Here is a 16,601-nt window from a genome sequence, read left to right as displayed (position 1 = left end):
GGGCAGCATTTTATCATAGTTTTGTCTCCTCCTTTGTGCCACTATAATCATGCTTTATGGAAAAATTACCTCCAATGTGTCAGTGCCAGCAAAATAATATTTAAATATGACAACACCACTATATTTCCATGGGTGTATCATATAAAAAGAATGATCTATAGTACGCCAGAAACAGTATTTTACCATAGATGCCTGTTAGAAGGTGAACAGTTAAGTCCACCACAAGTACTAAAATCACTAACCTGCTAAGCCCAACCAGCAGTTTCGGTAATTTTAACCTGATCCTAAGTCTGTTGACTATGACACAGAGCAGATAGGCTTAAATTACCAAAATGTGTAAAGCAATTAGGAGTACTAAAACAGTTAAAAAGTAATTTCACTTCATTTTCAAAATCTTTATTCAGCTCAAACAAGTTACACAAAAAATCCCATTCTAATTTATATGAATAGAGGAAAATGTAATAAACAAAATGACAACAAAACTACAAAATTCAAATCCAAAGAACCGGAGACATGAATTTGTAAATTTTTAAGAGAAAAAAGTGCATTGAATAGTGCCAATGAGAAGTACTGTTCGTGGCTGACCAGGACCTAGGTGCGATATCAGCCCCTCCTCAATCAGCATGGGCCAGATGTGCCAAGCAGGTTCATTCCAGGTGAAGTTTTTATTTTAATCTTAATTTCTGAAATGGAAGTCAAACTTCTTCAGCTGGGCAAGCCTCTCAAGGCCGGATAGCCTCTGTACAAGATCCTGCTGCAGCAGAAAAAGCTCAGAGTGGATGAAATTTAAAATTTGAAGATGATGAAGTGTTTGCATGGGGTGGATACTTTTCATGCTTTCACCCAGTTAAAATTTATAACTTTGGACTTCCCCTTTTATGGAGCTAAAAAACCTACAGCAGGGCAAGCCTGAAGATGTATCATTCAAAGTTGTTTCGAAGTCAGATACTTTTGCTGCATAGAGCAGCGGACGCTTAGGAGGTTTTTTGAAGTCCAGCTCTTCAGAGTTTCTAGAGCAGCTTCTCTTGTTCATTTCTAAGACTTCCATGACCTCAGGTATATCACATAAGGGCAGGACCCACTCCACCAGAGGCCACTAGCAAGATCCAGCCCCAGTCCAGTTGCTACTGATAATTTGGGTACTTCAGGAAACAGGCCCCTGGCATACAGGAGGCCAGCCAACTGGTTCTGGGTTCCCACTCCTATGTGCTGGGTACACATGGGAATAGCTTCAAGTTTACTCACACATCTCAGACAGCAGGTCAGTACTCTTCACTTCTTCTGCAGGTCCAGAAAGTGTTCTGAAGGAGTGGTGATGAGGTCCACATTTTTTTCAGTTGAGTAGCCAGGGGTGACAGTGACTTCTGGATAAACTATTCTCTAAGGAAAATGTTCCAAGGGGAAACCCTCCCCATTTCTGCATACCACCCTGTTTCTCTTACTATAAACTGACCCACAATGCACTATTCTAAGGGGAATCAAAGGGAACAAAGGCATTCTGCCCTTGGAGAGAGCATGGGTTGCAGCAAGGATTGTGTTTAGGGAAATGAGCAGTACTCCCCTCCTAAGCTACACTGTAGTGGATCTTATTTAGTATTAATGGGAATCAGGAGTTTAGCTTAGCCTTTGGCTTACAGGCCTGTGTCCTCATCACCCAGTGACTTTTAACCTACTTAGCTTGCTCTGTTTTAGCACATTTATTTAATTATTTCTTCCAAGACGGCTGCCATGTTTACAGTTAGTAAGATGTTTTAGTTTCACGTTATCAGTACCATTTGGTAAAGGCGTCACTATCACCGTCAAAGATAAATGAGATACATAGGTATTCACATTATGTACTTTCCTACTTTAGTGTGCTAGTAACATAGGGAATTGTTTATATAATTGCCGCCCCAAGCATGTCTTCTTATCTATTATTTGGGAACATACCTGCATCAGGGGTCCTACAAGATCTGAATAAATACAGCTCAGACAGACAAGATAATCAGAGGGATTCCTATCAGATGCCATTGACGCTACGATACACGTCACCTTGATGCTGACCCAGTCTTCGTGTCCCCACAGAGTCTGATCTAGAGACCTCATTCCAAGGAAACAAGGATTGGGGGACTCTTTTCAGTGGCTGCCAGTGGTACTGGCAGATTAGGTTTAACACAACTAGCTCTCTTTAGGTCAGAAATTAGGCTCATCATGCTAGGGTAATAGGGCCTATTTCACATTTAGTTCATATTGCATGTTATATCAAGATGGTGGGGGTCTTTGTAATCATGCCTCTTGTTTTTACCATAATGTTTCTTGCTTTGTTCATTATCCTATTCATTGCAGCCCATGAAACTTATTGTAGATTATAATCTTGTTTATAAAACCTATTGAAAACGTTACTGCATCTCTTTCATTGCCTGTGTTTGACTGAGACATGTTGTTCATGTGAGAAAGGGGTAATCTCTGTTTAACCACGACCTTCCTTAGATGTCGCAGCCTTGAGTCCATGTGTAAAGGCTGTCACAAATCACCTTTTATTGTTTGGGTTTTTGGTGAGGTACTGCTTGTGAGCCAGGAGGGTTGGGATGACAGTTGCGACTTGTTGTAGGATTGGCCTAGTCACCTACAAACATAAGTGCTGTCATCCTTAAACCAGCAGTCTTGCCTTCAGCAAGAGTCAAACTATGACATGGCACCACCAACGATTGTGTTTAGGCACTAATTTATGGATACCCTGACTATCACTGTCTCATAGACAACAGGTGCCCTAAGTACTGTTTTATGGAGACGTCCATGATCTTAGGGAAGATCCTCCTCATCTGAACAGGGAGCACCTAACTAGGCTGTAGGTTGTTTGAGCTCGAACTATTAAAAGGAGTTTCTCCCCACTTGGTGTTCCATCTCTTTACCCATTACATAATATGGCTAACACCATAGACATCCCTGAGAATGCTAGACAAGCATTAAAATTGCACCTAGTAGCATGTGGATGACGGACGAGGGCAGGGGTGTCACATTTATAGTAGAAGCTAGCGAAGCATACCAAACAGAAACATTTTATTCCTGGGTCACCATTCCTGTGGAAGACCCAAGAACATTTACATTCCACAAATACTGAATTGAAAAAGTACCACAACGGTACCAAGCATACCAGTATCTTGAAATACTGATTACTTAATGGCGCCCTACCACACGTAATGCAACCTATGTGATTAGGTCCCAGAGGTAATGAAGGACCTATGTGGCCTATGTTTGCCACAAATACACTTCACCCCGGTGTACAAAACATGCAGGCAGCTAATCTGCGTAATCTTTACCTTGAGCTAGTAACACTAAATAGATGACTTGTTCAGTTCGTAATATGAACTCTGAACACTACGCCAGTGCGTCCAGCACCACCAGCACGTGCAGCATACCAATTGGCTACTATTGGGATTAATCGACAAACAGTACATTCTATCATGGGTAACGTATCCATGGAATGAGAGAAAATCATGTCTGGATAGCCAAGAAAACAAATCAGCTGGAAACTGTGCTTCCCTATACGGGACCACGGGAAAAACACAGAATTCTCACAATGTGCTTGCTTTTCAGAATGGTTCCCTCAGTGGATGACCGCACCACAAGAGGTACAGTCTTCGCTGCAATTTATACTACCACACATGATACCCCGACACTTGCCAATTTACCTGAATTGTTCAAACAAATTCAGAAGGAGCACAGGGCTGCACCGGTCCTAGATTTGGGGATGAAATGAATGCACAACTTTGACGCAGTCTCCTCAATAATACTCAGTAACATTAAAGGAGAAGCCGTAATACTGGCCATACGCCAATGGCCCGATACATGATTCCACACCTTGAACAAGAGAAACAGCTACCGAAAATAATATCCAACACCGATACCAGTATAGGACGGGATAGTTTGGGAGCCAAGCCGAAAAAGCCTAGAATACAGATTACCACCCCTAAGGAAGTTTCAGAAATGGGGTCATTGGTTGGCAGTCAGGTTACCCCCTGTCCAAGCAAGGACCCTCACTCTAGTCAGGGTAAAGGAGAATCACCCTCGGTTAACCCTTGCTCACCCCCTTCGTAGCTTGGCACATGAAGGCAGGCTTAACATCAGAGTCTAGGTGTAAAGTATTTGTACCAACACACACACAGTAACTTAGTGAAAATACTACAAAATTACATGACACAGGTTTAGAAAAATAGCTAATATTTATCTAAACAAAACAAGATAAAAATGACAAAAATCCACGACACACAAGTCAAGTTATGAATTAAAAAGCAAAAAGAGTCTTAAATCCTTACAAAACAGTGCTAACACTGTTAGCGTGAAAGAGTACCTGGGTTGCGTCAAAATAACACCACAAGGGCGAGTGTGCGTCAGAAAGGCCAGTGATGCGTCAATTTCTCACCCACAAGCGATACCTGGTGTTGTTCCTCCTTCGGTCGGGTTGGCGTGCATCGTTTTTCCTCTCTGCAAGAGAGTGGTGCGTCAATCCGGGCAGGATTTGCGTTGTTTTTCCGTGCCTAGCGAGGTTTGCATTGAAAAACCTGCCGCACGGTATCAACAAAACAGTGCTATGTGGGTTGCAACGTTATCAGCCTCCACCAGCGGGTGTTCCGTGTAATTTCTCCAGCCGCTAGCGTTGATCTTCCAGCCTCAGGTGGAGCGTAGATTTCAGCCACAAAGCCGGCGCCACGTCGTTTCTCACCATGACGGTCTCTGCGTGGATTTCCAGTCTTAGTCTGCCAGCTTCACCTTTCTAGGGACCAGGAACTGGATAGGGCACCACTTGGCAGGGCAGGAGTCTCAGCAGAGAGTCTAGGTGCTGGCAGGGGAAGTCTTTGTTGGCCCTGACACTTCAACAACAGGAGGCAAGCTCAGGACAAGCCCTTGGAGATTTCTTCACAAGCAGGAATGCACAACAAAGTCCAGTCTATGTCCCCTTACACAGGCAGAAGCAGCAACTGCAGGATAGCTCCACAAAGCACAGCCACAGGCAGGGCAGCACTTCTCCTCAGCTCTTCAACTCTTCTCCAGGCAGAGGTTCCTCTTGATCTCCAGAAGTGAACTAATTTTCAGGGGTTTGGGTGCTCTTATTATACCCATTTCTGCCTTTGAAGTAGGCTTACTTCAAAGGAAAGTCTCTCTTGTTTGTGAGATCCTGCCTTGCCCAGCCAGGCCAACACCCAGACACAGACCAAGGGGATGGAGACTGCATTGTGTGAGGGCAGGCACAGCCCTTTCAGGTGTAAGTGACCACTCCTCCACTCCCTCATAGCACAGATGGCTCATCATGATATGCAGGCTACATCCCAGCTCCCTTTGCGTCACTGTCTAGAGAGATGTGCAAACAGCCTAACTTTCAAACTAACCCAGACAGGGAATCCACAAACAGGCAGAGTCACAGAATGGTTTAAGCAAGAAAATGCCTACTTTCTAAAAGTGACATTTTCAAACACACAATCTCAAAACCATCTTTACTAAAAGATGTATTTTTTAATTGTGAGTTCAGAAACCCCAAACTTCACATGTCCATCTGCTCCCAAAGGGAATCTACACTTTAATCACATTTAAAGGTAGACCCTATGATAACCTATTGGAGGGGTAGGCCTTGCAACAGTGAAAAACAAATTTGACAGTATTTCACTGTCAGGACATATAAAACACATTAGTAGATGTCCTACCTTAAACATACATTGCACCCTGCCCAGGGGGCTTACCTAGGGCCTACCTCAGAGTGTCTTACATGTAAGAAAAGGGAAGATTTAGGTGTGGCAAGTGGGTATACTTGCCAAGTCGAATTGGCAGTCTAAGACTGCATATACAGCCACTGCAGTAGAAGGACTGAGCCATGTTTACAGGGCTACTAACGTAGGTGGCACAACCAGTGCTGCAGGCCCACTAGTAGCATTTGATTTACAGACCCTGGGCACCTCTAGTGCACTGTACTAGGGACTTACCAGTAAATCAAATATGTCAATCATGGAAATTAAATTACACATACATTTTACATAGGAGCACTTGCACTTTATTACTGGATAGCAGTGGTAAAGTGCCCAGAGTAACAAAAACAGCAAAAACAGAGTCCAGCACAGATCAACAACCTGGGAAACAGAGGCAAAAAGTTAGGGGAGACCATGCCAAGGATGCCAAGTCTAACAGGAAGATACTAAACAAGCACAGGAAGGTCCTAAAAAGCACTGGGATAGACAGAAGCAAGTTAAAGAAAGACAAAGTCAGAGAGTAGATTCCCCACACCTGGAGAAGTCTGAAAGCATATATAATCTCAGAAATAGAGGAAATATAAAAGCTCCTGACAGATATACTGATTCATGTCCCTATTGTTCCCTTTAGGATGCACCGGATAGACATAGCGAGAGGGTGGGCCGATCAGAGCACGTACTGACCAAGTGAAACAGAAGAAAGACTGACCACAGTCTTAAGACAAAATAGAAGATAAGTCACCACAATAAAAGCCACAGTTTAAATAGAAAAAGGTGACAGCACTGTCAATTAAAAATGCCAGTACATTTGAGAACATTGCTGAAGAACAAGTCGTGGGCAGTAACACTGCTAGACAGGGCGGCAGAGGTCACAATATGTCACCAGAGTCTGAAAGATCATCTGGATGTGACAGCAACTAGCAACTTTTTTGTGCAGTCAAGACTTCAGGCGGGCACATTCTCCCACCCGACAGGGTTTGTGATTTAAATATCCAAATTGAGGGAGACATAGAGCTCGCCATTCGTGTGATATTCAGGGATGAACTTAGTTGTGACATCCTGCTGGCCGAGAGGAATTGGCCACCGAGCACGTCCATAAGCTTCCACATGGGGAAGATGTCATTTTGTCTTCTTTCTCTGATCTTGTTTAAAAGGAGGTAATATAAGCCTATGCTGTAAATTGGGCTTTAGCGCAGGCACCTACGTTATACTGCAAACATGTAGGTTGGGACAAGGTTTCTCCTAATACCTATTAAGTCTACACCCCAGCCTAAGCCACAATATCCTGTTAAACACAAAGCAAAAGCTCCAGTGAGAGAGATCCTCACTCAGCTTGAGTACCATGGGGTAATTGAGTCCTGTGTCTCAGCAATGAATAACCCGTTATTCCCCATTACAAAACAGGACCATTCTTATAGAATAGTCTTAGATTATAGACACCTAAACAGTCATACTTGCACATACGCAATACAAAAGTCCCACAGCACTAATTTACAACATAGTGCGTAAAAAATAAAAAACAACCTTGGATATTTTCAATATTTCTTTCTGCCAAAACGAGGGCAAGAGCCTGGCCCGCACTTTTTGGAGAAATGTGCTCATGGACCGTAGAACACATATGCATCCTTAGAGGACTGCAACAGGACATGCTAGAAGCAAAACACTTACACACCTGTGAGAACAAAACAAATTTGGTCATCAGAATAATTGCTGGTGCCATTGTGTTCACTTATGTCATCTTTAACAAGGCGACCCATAGCACATAAATCTCTCTTATACTCCAATCCATAACAAAGTTTTGCACCCACAGAAAGAATTCTTACTGCAGTTCAGATGACTGTCATCAAGTAGAGACCACGTGCCCTAGGTAAACACATTATTGTTGTTACCCCGGTGCTGGCATTAGAGGCCATCACCAAAGCAAGCGTTCCGAATGCTAAAGCATTGCATCCACGTTGGAGTCAGTCGGCATCCTCCCTGACTGCCACCAATGTTGATTACATCTTTGAACCAAAACGTCAGACACAAGAATGTTTCCAATAAGAACAGGAGTACCTCTAGACATCTTGCCACTTGACACATATCACAGTGTCATTTACACTGATGGTTCAGCACAAACAGCTGAAGTATTAGGTTCTGGCCGCATCTGGATTCATCACCTATATGGGGTCTGGAGAGCACTGAATAATCTGCCAAGAAGGTCCTTGGGGGGACAAACTCTATATTAGGTTCTCTTTGGGATACCTATGTATGTCCCAGATCTAGATGGCTCTGGTTTGGTGGCAGCAGATACACCGTTTGACATAGATGAACGTCTCACTGTCTTGCAGGAGCCTCAGCAAATTTGTGATGATAAATCATCCGCCAATGCTGCCAGCTGAGGAATAAGGGATTTGTCAACAACTTCTACTGGCTGGATTCCTTAAATTGGGGATCTGGTTCATGAGAAGATCGCTGTAAAGAAGGAATTCGGCCCATCCTATAGAGCACCAGTCCAAGTCCTGGGACTACAAGGTACCAGAACTGTCATCCTACCGCCGCTGCCTGGTTCCAAAGCAAACAGATTTGTCTCCATTGACAACATCAAACTTCACCATGTGGCCTGCACAGTAGACCCCGAGGTCCCTTGGGTAGTTCCCGGCCCCCTCTCACACCCCAACAGGACATACCTCTTCAAAGAAGAAATTACAACTCTTCTGACTACAACAGCATGAACAACAAGGCTACAAATGCCTCCTCGAGCATGGGGAGGGCGGAAAACAAGCTTTTACTAATTCCTGTTACCACTTCCAAGACAACACCCATCCAAGATGTGGCCATTTTCTATTTCAAAACAACACAAACTGATGACATCGCCTACTATGAGCCTCCACGTGAAGTTGAGCCTTTCACACGTAATGCACCAGCTTCTGTGTTCGCAGAGACTGCTTCCAGTTACTTCATTAACATTGATGACTTTTCTTCAACTTCATCCGCACCTGCTATTGAAACTGTTTCAAAGACACATAAGCAGTACATATGGCTTAAAAATAACTACTCACTTTATAAATGGAATTATTTGTACTTATTCCTGACATTGCTTGCATTTTTTCTATGGATTGGTTTTGTGACTGTTTTCTTCTTGCATATAAATGGTCATTACCTTCCTGAACGCTCCTCTGTTGAGCCTGTGTATGAAGTCTTAACTCCATATCTTTCCTTGCAGAAGGCCCTTGTGAACATTTCAGCAGTACTGATCCCTGATGGGATTGTGTGGGATAAGGTTCAATTTGATATATACAGGCCAACTGAGGCCCTTCGAATTCCATATGTTTTAAAAATGTCAATGGCTGCTGTAATAACACCTGGTGTATCTGATGATCAGGATGTCCAGACACTTGATTCCATATTAGCTGAAATGAAGGACTATACTGTGTTTGAAAGTGATGATGTGTATATCTACACAAAGAACTATGGGGAAATGTTCTGTTATAACAACTGGGGACATTACTACCTGCACCGTGCAACTAGACACAGATCAGTATTCAATTACACACAGTGGGAACACTGTCCAACTCCGCCTGTGGGGAGCCCAAAACATTAAACAGATACATTCTCATATTTCTCTGGGCATGACATTAAAAATGCGGAATCATACTATTTCAAGTTACCACCTTCTAAAATTAGGAACATTTTGCTAGCTAATACAAAATTAATTTATTCAGATTCTTTTGTTCCCCATCTTGCAGTTGAAGGTTAGAAACACTATTGATGTAAAGAGTGTATGGGGAACACAAGATTGGCAAATTCAGGGTAAGGAAGCTTTATTTAGAGTGTGCCTTATTCCTGTGTAAATGATCTTCTTAAATGACACAATTCACAGACATCCTGTCTGTGGTTAGCAAAAATGAAGTAAATGAGTGTGCCCAGCATCCCCACACCAGCAAAATTGACCAATTTGCAATTGTTCCTGAACGTCACAGAGGAAGAACTAGATGCAAAGGTTCAGGCTGGTACCTATAATTCTTCATTTTCCAGACCCGATGGTTGGTTATTATGGTCGATAGAAACAAATGGGTGTCAGGCACGTTTTGGGAATTCCTGAGGGGATTTCAAGATTAGCCAGCGAGACCCTTGTTTTGTCTCGATCAACACTTTGGTATAGTTTCAACATACAGTGTGGGTAAACTGTGCCAACAGAGGTTACAGAGTAACACCTTAGTAGCAGTTAAGGAACATCTTACCACTATTTCTGAAGATGTAGACCTGCAGGACTTGTTTGTGGGTCCAAGAAAGCCAACATCACCTTTAACTTTGGCCTGCTATGCTTTTAAAACAAAGTTTTAGCTATTTTAAACAAAGTTTTCAATTGGATTTTAGTTATATTTTATTATATTTTAGCTTGTTTTGTTTTTAGTCCAGAGCATTTTAACTTGGGTCCATTTACTTTCTCTGGCATCATTAGTATAGCATCATACTTGTTCCGGCAATGAGGATGGGGTAGTGGATCCTATTTAGTTTTAATGGGAATCAGGAGTTTAGCTTAGCTTTTGTCTTGCAGGCCTGTGTCCCCATCACCCAGTGACTTTTAACCTAATTAGCTTGCTCTGTTAGTTAGGACGATGTTTTAGTTTCATGTTATCAGTCCCCTTCTGTAAAGGCGTCACTATCAGCGTCAAAGATAAATGAGATATGTAGGTATTGACAGTCACTTTCATGTGCCAGTACCACAATGTACCTTTTCAGGGAATTGCTTATATAATTGCTGTCCCAAGCATGCCTACTTATCTATTGTTTGGGAACATACCTGTGTCAGGGGCCCTACCAGATCTATATAAATAAATCTCACACAGATAAGATAATCAGAGGGATTCATACCAGGTGCCATCAATGATTTCTATGCTACACATCGCCTTGATGCTGACCCAGTCTTTGTGTCCCTATAGAGTCTGATCTAGAGACCTCATTCCAAGGTAAAGAGGGTTGGGGGGCTCTCCTCATGGACATGGTACTGGCAGATTAGTTTTAACACACCTAGCTCTCTTTAGGTTAGAGATTAGGTTCATCATGCTAGAGCAGTGGGGCCTATTTCACATTTAGTTCATATTATATGTTATTGCAAGATGGTGGGGGTCTTTGTATTCATGACTCTTGTTTTTACTGTTCTGTTTCTTGCATTGTTCATTATCGTACTCATTGAAGCCCATGCAGCTTATTGTAGATTGCAGTCTTGTTAATAAAAGCTATTGAAAACTTTACTGCATCTCTTTCATTGCCATGTTGTTGAAGTGAGAAAGGGGTCATCTCCATTTAACCACGACCTCTCTGAGATATCGCACTCTTGAGTCCATGCATAAAGGCTGCCATAAATCACCTTTTACTGTTTCGGTTTTTACTGCTTGTGAGCCAGGAGGGTTGGGACGACAGTTACAACTTGTTGTAGGATTGACCTAGTCACCTACCAACATAAGTGCTGTTATCCTTAAACCAGCAGTCTTGCCTACAGCAAGAGTCAAACTATGACAATACCAAACTAGTTCTGAGACCAGCTCCCCCTCTTACTGGGTCAGAACCAGGCTGATTGTCATGTGCCCTATATCAGAGAGTTTACCCCTCCCAGGTCTCTCTCTCTACATGAAACTATGAATCAGACAGCTGTGGACAGGCTAATGCAAATTAGCATCTAGGAGCTTCAACATGATAAAGGTAAATTTCTAAAAGTTACTATTCCTAAATATTTATTACAAATACTGAGTTATTGAGTTGTATTTTTAATGAATATTACAAATGTCGATTAGCTCTAGCTTGACCCAAACTAGAGCTAATGAAATACAAATATATTTATCTACATTCTGCTTTTCCTCTTGCACAGTCAGAGACTCCCACAGTGAAAACACTTTTTTGGGGGGTACTTGCATAGTGAGGACAGGGCAATATTCAATTTCTACATGTCCCACTTTTAAATACTATGCACCTTAAGTTGTCAGCTGGAAGGCCTACATAGGGGGATTTTTTTTATATTTAAACTGTACGTTTTCCCATGTCATAGGGTTATTTTAACATGTTGGGCTACAGGTTTCGACTGCGGAAGTCAGTTTAGAGTGGTAGGCATGAAGGAAAGTTTTTTCCTTGCCACAATAGTGAATTCTGTCTCAGTCCACAGGCAATACTTAACTTTCCATGCCATGGGTGTTTTTCTGAACAATATACTATGGCTTTATAGGGGCAATTAGGAGTTAACCAACTGTACCATATTTTAGGGTCAGAACACAGTGCACAGCGTAAAAAATAGCCACATCACTCAAAGAAAAATTGGGGTGACCACACATTCTCACTGTGCTGAATATGCCAAGAATCAACTTCAGTATAAATATTTTTTCACAGGTGCCTCTCATGCTGATTATCTTCAATATGCCAGCACCAGTATTATGCCATAGATGCTTCAATAAGCCATTATTTTCAGTATATCAGTGCCAATAGCAAATGTGCAAGCATAACAGCATAGTCACACTAATCCTCACTTAGATACTTAGATTCACTCACTCACACTCATTCTCAAGCACACAGATACAAAGGGTCACAGAGACACATAACATCTCACACAAACACACCCTCCATCTGCATGCACACACACAACTTAAAAGCATTTTTTACTCACCTCAGCTGCCTGCTATGGTCCTGTTCTAAACCCTCGTACATTGGTTATTACTCTAATAGAGGAAAATCAGTTGTTACTCAGTGTATTTATAATAATAAAAATAAGCGGAAAAACAACAAGATAGGAGCCCCAAATTAAACAAGACGGAGCCACCCATGCATTCTTGGCATTGATTGTGCCACCTCTGAGGCCAGAGTTCTGTATTTGGAAAGATGATAGAGGCCTTCTTGAGAAAATCCTCAGTAGTATTCATATACATTTGTGCTGTATGCAAACCATTTTCATGTTTAGAACAAAAAAAATGCTCACAAACAATAATAAATGGTGTTCGATCTTACTATTGTTGGAAAAATATAATTGCACACTAATGATAAGTTTTAGGATGATAATATATAATTAATATCTTTTTTAATTAATCATAGATGCATTTTAAAGGTATCATATTTAATGTTTTGTTAATTATCTATGTAATGTTTTGTGATTATAAACAACACAAATCATTAGAATGTTTTATAGTGTTATTTTGAACTATTTCGTTGAGTTCATTGGATTGGTTGATACGTTTTAGTGGGTGGGTTAAGAGGTTTTGTATAAATATATTAATTAATTTATCATTTACAGATTTGTTTATATAAATATACAACCTATTTAAAATACTATTTAACACATTCTCAGGGTAAAGAATTATGTATATTTGACTGTTATATAAAAATTGCTAAATAGATGTGGCAATTATTATTATTATTATTATTATTGTTATTATTATTGCTATTTCTCTTTGTGGTGGTGTTCTGTTGTTATTATTAACATTGCTAGTAACATAAATAGTAATATATTTTGTTCTTATAGTGTATGATAAATTGAGATTTTTATTTGTAATTGCTTGTTTGGTTTGTTCAGAAAACGGGTGGGGGAGTTTCAAGTTTTTTTCATTTCAGTGTGTAATATGAATTGGTAATTGTTGAATACATATGTAAATTAACTGTTTAAATAATTTAGATTGCTTTGTACACTTCTGTTTATATTTTATAATTTATATATACATTTTCAAAGAAATTGCATTTCAACTATGCTAGTTTTTATGTTTTGTCTTTCTATTTATTCTTAAACACATGTAGTTCAATGTATTATTCTTATTATTCTTATTTATACTCTTATCATCATTATTACTGCTGTTATTATATGTTAAAAATACTAATGTTTGTTAATGTTGTAATTTAAATCTTTTGATTTTATTTACACTACTTAACGTTGCTTAGTGTATTGCCGTCTTTTATTGGTATCTTTATTTACTTTTTATTACATTATTTATATATTGTTCTACTTTGAATCTATGTTTTTTTTATTATTTGTGTTTAAAAAGGTAAATTGTTTTTTTTAGGGATGTAGTCACCTTCTATTTCTGGTTAGGTTAGATTGAGTTAGACTTTTCAAACACTTTCACAACTATTGTTTAGGTTTGAATGGGAACAGTAAATCTGACCTCTCTTACATCCAACACTTTCCCTACTGTTGCCCAGTTTGGAGTAGAAACAGTAAATTTGATGCCTCCAAAGTCCAAACTTTTTCTGTTGTTGCTGAGTTTAGTGTGGAAACATTACTTACAAACTCTTTCCTTAGTGCTTATCAGTTTGGATTGGGAATAGTATATCTGACCTCTCCAAGGTCCAACAGTTACCCAACTGTTGCTTATGATGGAGTGGAAATACTACATCTGCCCCCTCTGAAGTTAATCACCTTCTGTATTGTTGCTTATGTTGCAAGGGAAATCATATATTTGAATCCCTGTAAGGTCTAACACTTTCTCTACTATTGTTTTTTATTAGAGTGAGAATAATAAATCTAACCCATCGAAAGTCCAACGCTTTCATCAATGTTGCTTAGCTTGGAGTGGGAATAGTTTGAATGATTCCTCCAAAATTCAACACTTTCCATACAGTTGCTCAGATTGGATCAGAAATAGTCAATCTAACCACTACAAAGTAAAACACTATTTTTACTGCTGCTTCAGCTGGAGTTTAAATTGCAGATGTTGTTATCTTTGATGTCTGTGTCTTTATTTTTTGTTTACATAGAGTTATAATGGTATGCTCGTTTCATTAGTTGTGTTTTAAATTGGACTTATTATGGTCTGTTTGTTTATTTTAGAAATATTTACACTGGAGATACATAATTGTTATTATTTTTCTCTTTGTGCTTACGTTAAATCTATTTTTATTCATGTTTTTATGATTTAATTTACATTAGTATTTGTGTTCTTAGGAGGGTGCCGTACAATGTAATTTTGATCCCTGGCTCCAGCTTGTGGGTGAAGGTGATTCTGGCTACTCTGCAAACAGGAGGGGAAACGTTCGCAAGAGCAGTCTACCTTTACAGCTGTTGCTGCATGCCCTACTGTAAACAATCACACACTGCCCCTATTTGCCTAAATTGTAGATGGCCATTCTTCCTTGGTGCAGACCCTATGTGCCAACCAGAGTTGAATGCAGGGTAATGAGCAGTCCTTTTTCCTTAGTCATTTGAAACCAAATCCCCACCCCGCTAGGATTGGATCCTGCCTGATTGGAGGAACAAAGAAGGGGCCAGTACAGGTATCATCTGACATCCGCCTGTTATAGAAGAGGTCCTTTGAAGTTAATCGAACTCCAGAGTACTGCCCAAATTGTCATCCTGCAACATAAGCAAAAACACCTCCCTACACCAAGACATTTGTCCTTGCTCTCACAGTTGTTTTTTTATTACCTCAACCAGGGCTTGGTCTGTAAGAGGACTGCAGCTGGAGTCTGTTGTGAACTAGCCTACTGAAGCTCCAGGCAGGAAAAAAGTAACTTTCTAAAAGTACTTTTTCTTTTAATATTTATTTAAAATCTGACTTCACCTGTGAACTGAGGTTTTATTACATGTCACAAAGAATCAAAGAGTGGCATTTCTAGGCATTTCCTAGCCCCAGATATAATTTTTAAATGTAATACTGCATCCCTGTGTTTCTCTATGGAACAGACAGCCTTGCTACAGTGAAAATAGCTTTGGGGGCATGTAATCTTTAAATTTCTACATGCCATACTTTTAAATACCAGGCACCCCTTCTTATAGGCTACAAGGCCTCTATATGGGGGCCTATTAGGACTTTTGTCTGTCAGAGAGGATTATTTTGATAAATTGAATTGCAGTTTGAAAACTGCCATAGTCAGGCTACTATGGTAGGACTGGAGCCATGTTTACTATGTAACTGCAGTAGGTGGCACAATAGATAACAGACTGCTACTGACAACTTACAAGCTCCGGTGCACTTTGTTCGATATAGTAGGGACTACTAGGTAATTTAAATATGCCAATTAGGAGTATAACAAATGTTGGCATGTTTTAGGAGTCAGAGGATACATGTTGGGTCTGGCTATCATTGTCCTAGTGGACAGAGTAAAAATAAAAAACAGCATCAATCCACAAAATATTGGGGTGACCACACAAGAAGAGGCATTTTCTACAGCAGCAATCACAGGTACTCTAGAGTAAGAAAGAGTATAGGTAAGTAATAATTTGGTAAAAGGTAATATACTGCCAGCACAGAGCAAATAGGAATGACCACTCCTATTCTTCAAGATAGTGCATGCCACTGTAACTAGTCACCCAGTTACCTAGAAACAGTCAAAGCTCATGGAAGAGGAGGTAAACCCACAAAATATCACAAGATGCTGAGTAAGAGACTTGAGGCCTGAAAATAATACTAAACAGAGATCTAACCATGGTAAGGATGTACATGGAAAACAAAACAAAGTTGTAAGGATGCCCTAACGAGTGCAAACTTAGCGAACCGTAGCCAAAACATTCCATCTTCTATTTCCAGGCACTAAAACAGTCAGAGTGAGACGTTTAAATATGTCTCTGCTCTTCCAACTCTGTAAGCTCTCCTGCATCTGGCCCACAAGGGTAAATATTTTTCATCTAGAAATAAAATTAATATGCATGTGCACAATTCCACATGCTTAACTCATGAGGAAGATCTATCAATCTCATATAGTTACTGCTTGGATTATTTGGGAGTTTCAAAACGATTACAAATTTAATCCAAATTAAAGAGTAATTCAATTAGATAATGTTTTTATCTTTTTGTGAATCTTTTTCGTAAGTGTTCTCAGATACTCTTTAAAGTCCATCCACCATTTGTGACGTGTTCTTTTTTTTCTTTAAGCCGATGCCATGGCTCCTAAATTCTGGTCAGCAGCACAAAAGGAAATCTCTCTATGTTT

Source organism: Pleurodeles waltl, chromosome 4_1 (assembly GCF_031143425.1).
Source record: "Pleurodeles waltl isolate 20211129_DDA chromosome 4_1, aPleWal1.hap1.20221129, whole genome shotgun sequence".
NCBI lineage: Eukaryota > Metazoa > Chordata > Amphibia > Caudata > Salamandridae > Pleurodeles > Pleurodeles waltl.
Note: the sequence above shows the minus strand (reverse complement) of the source record.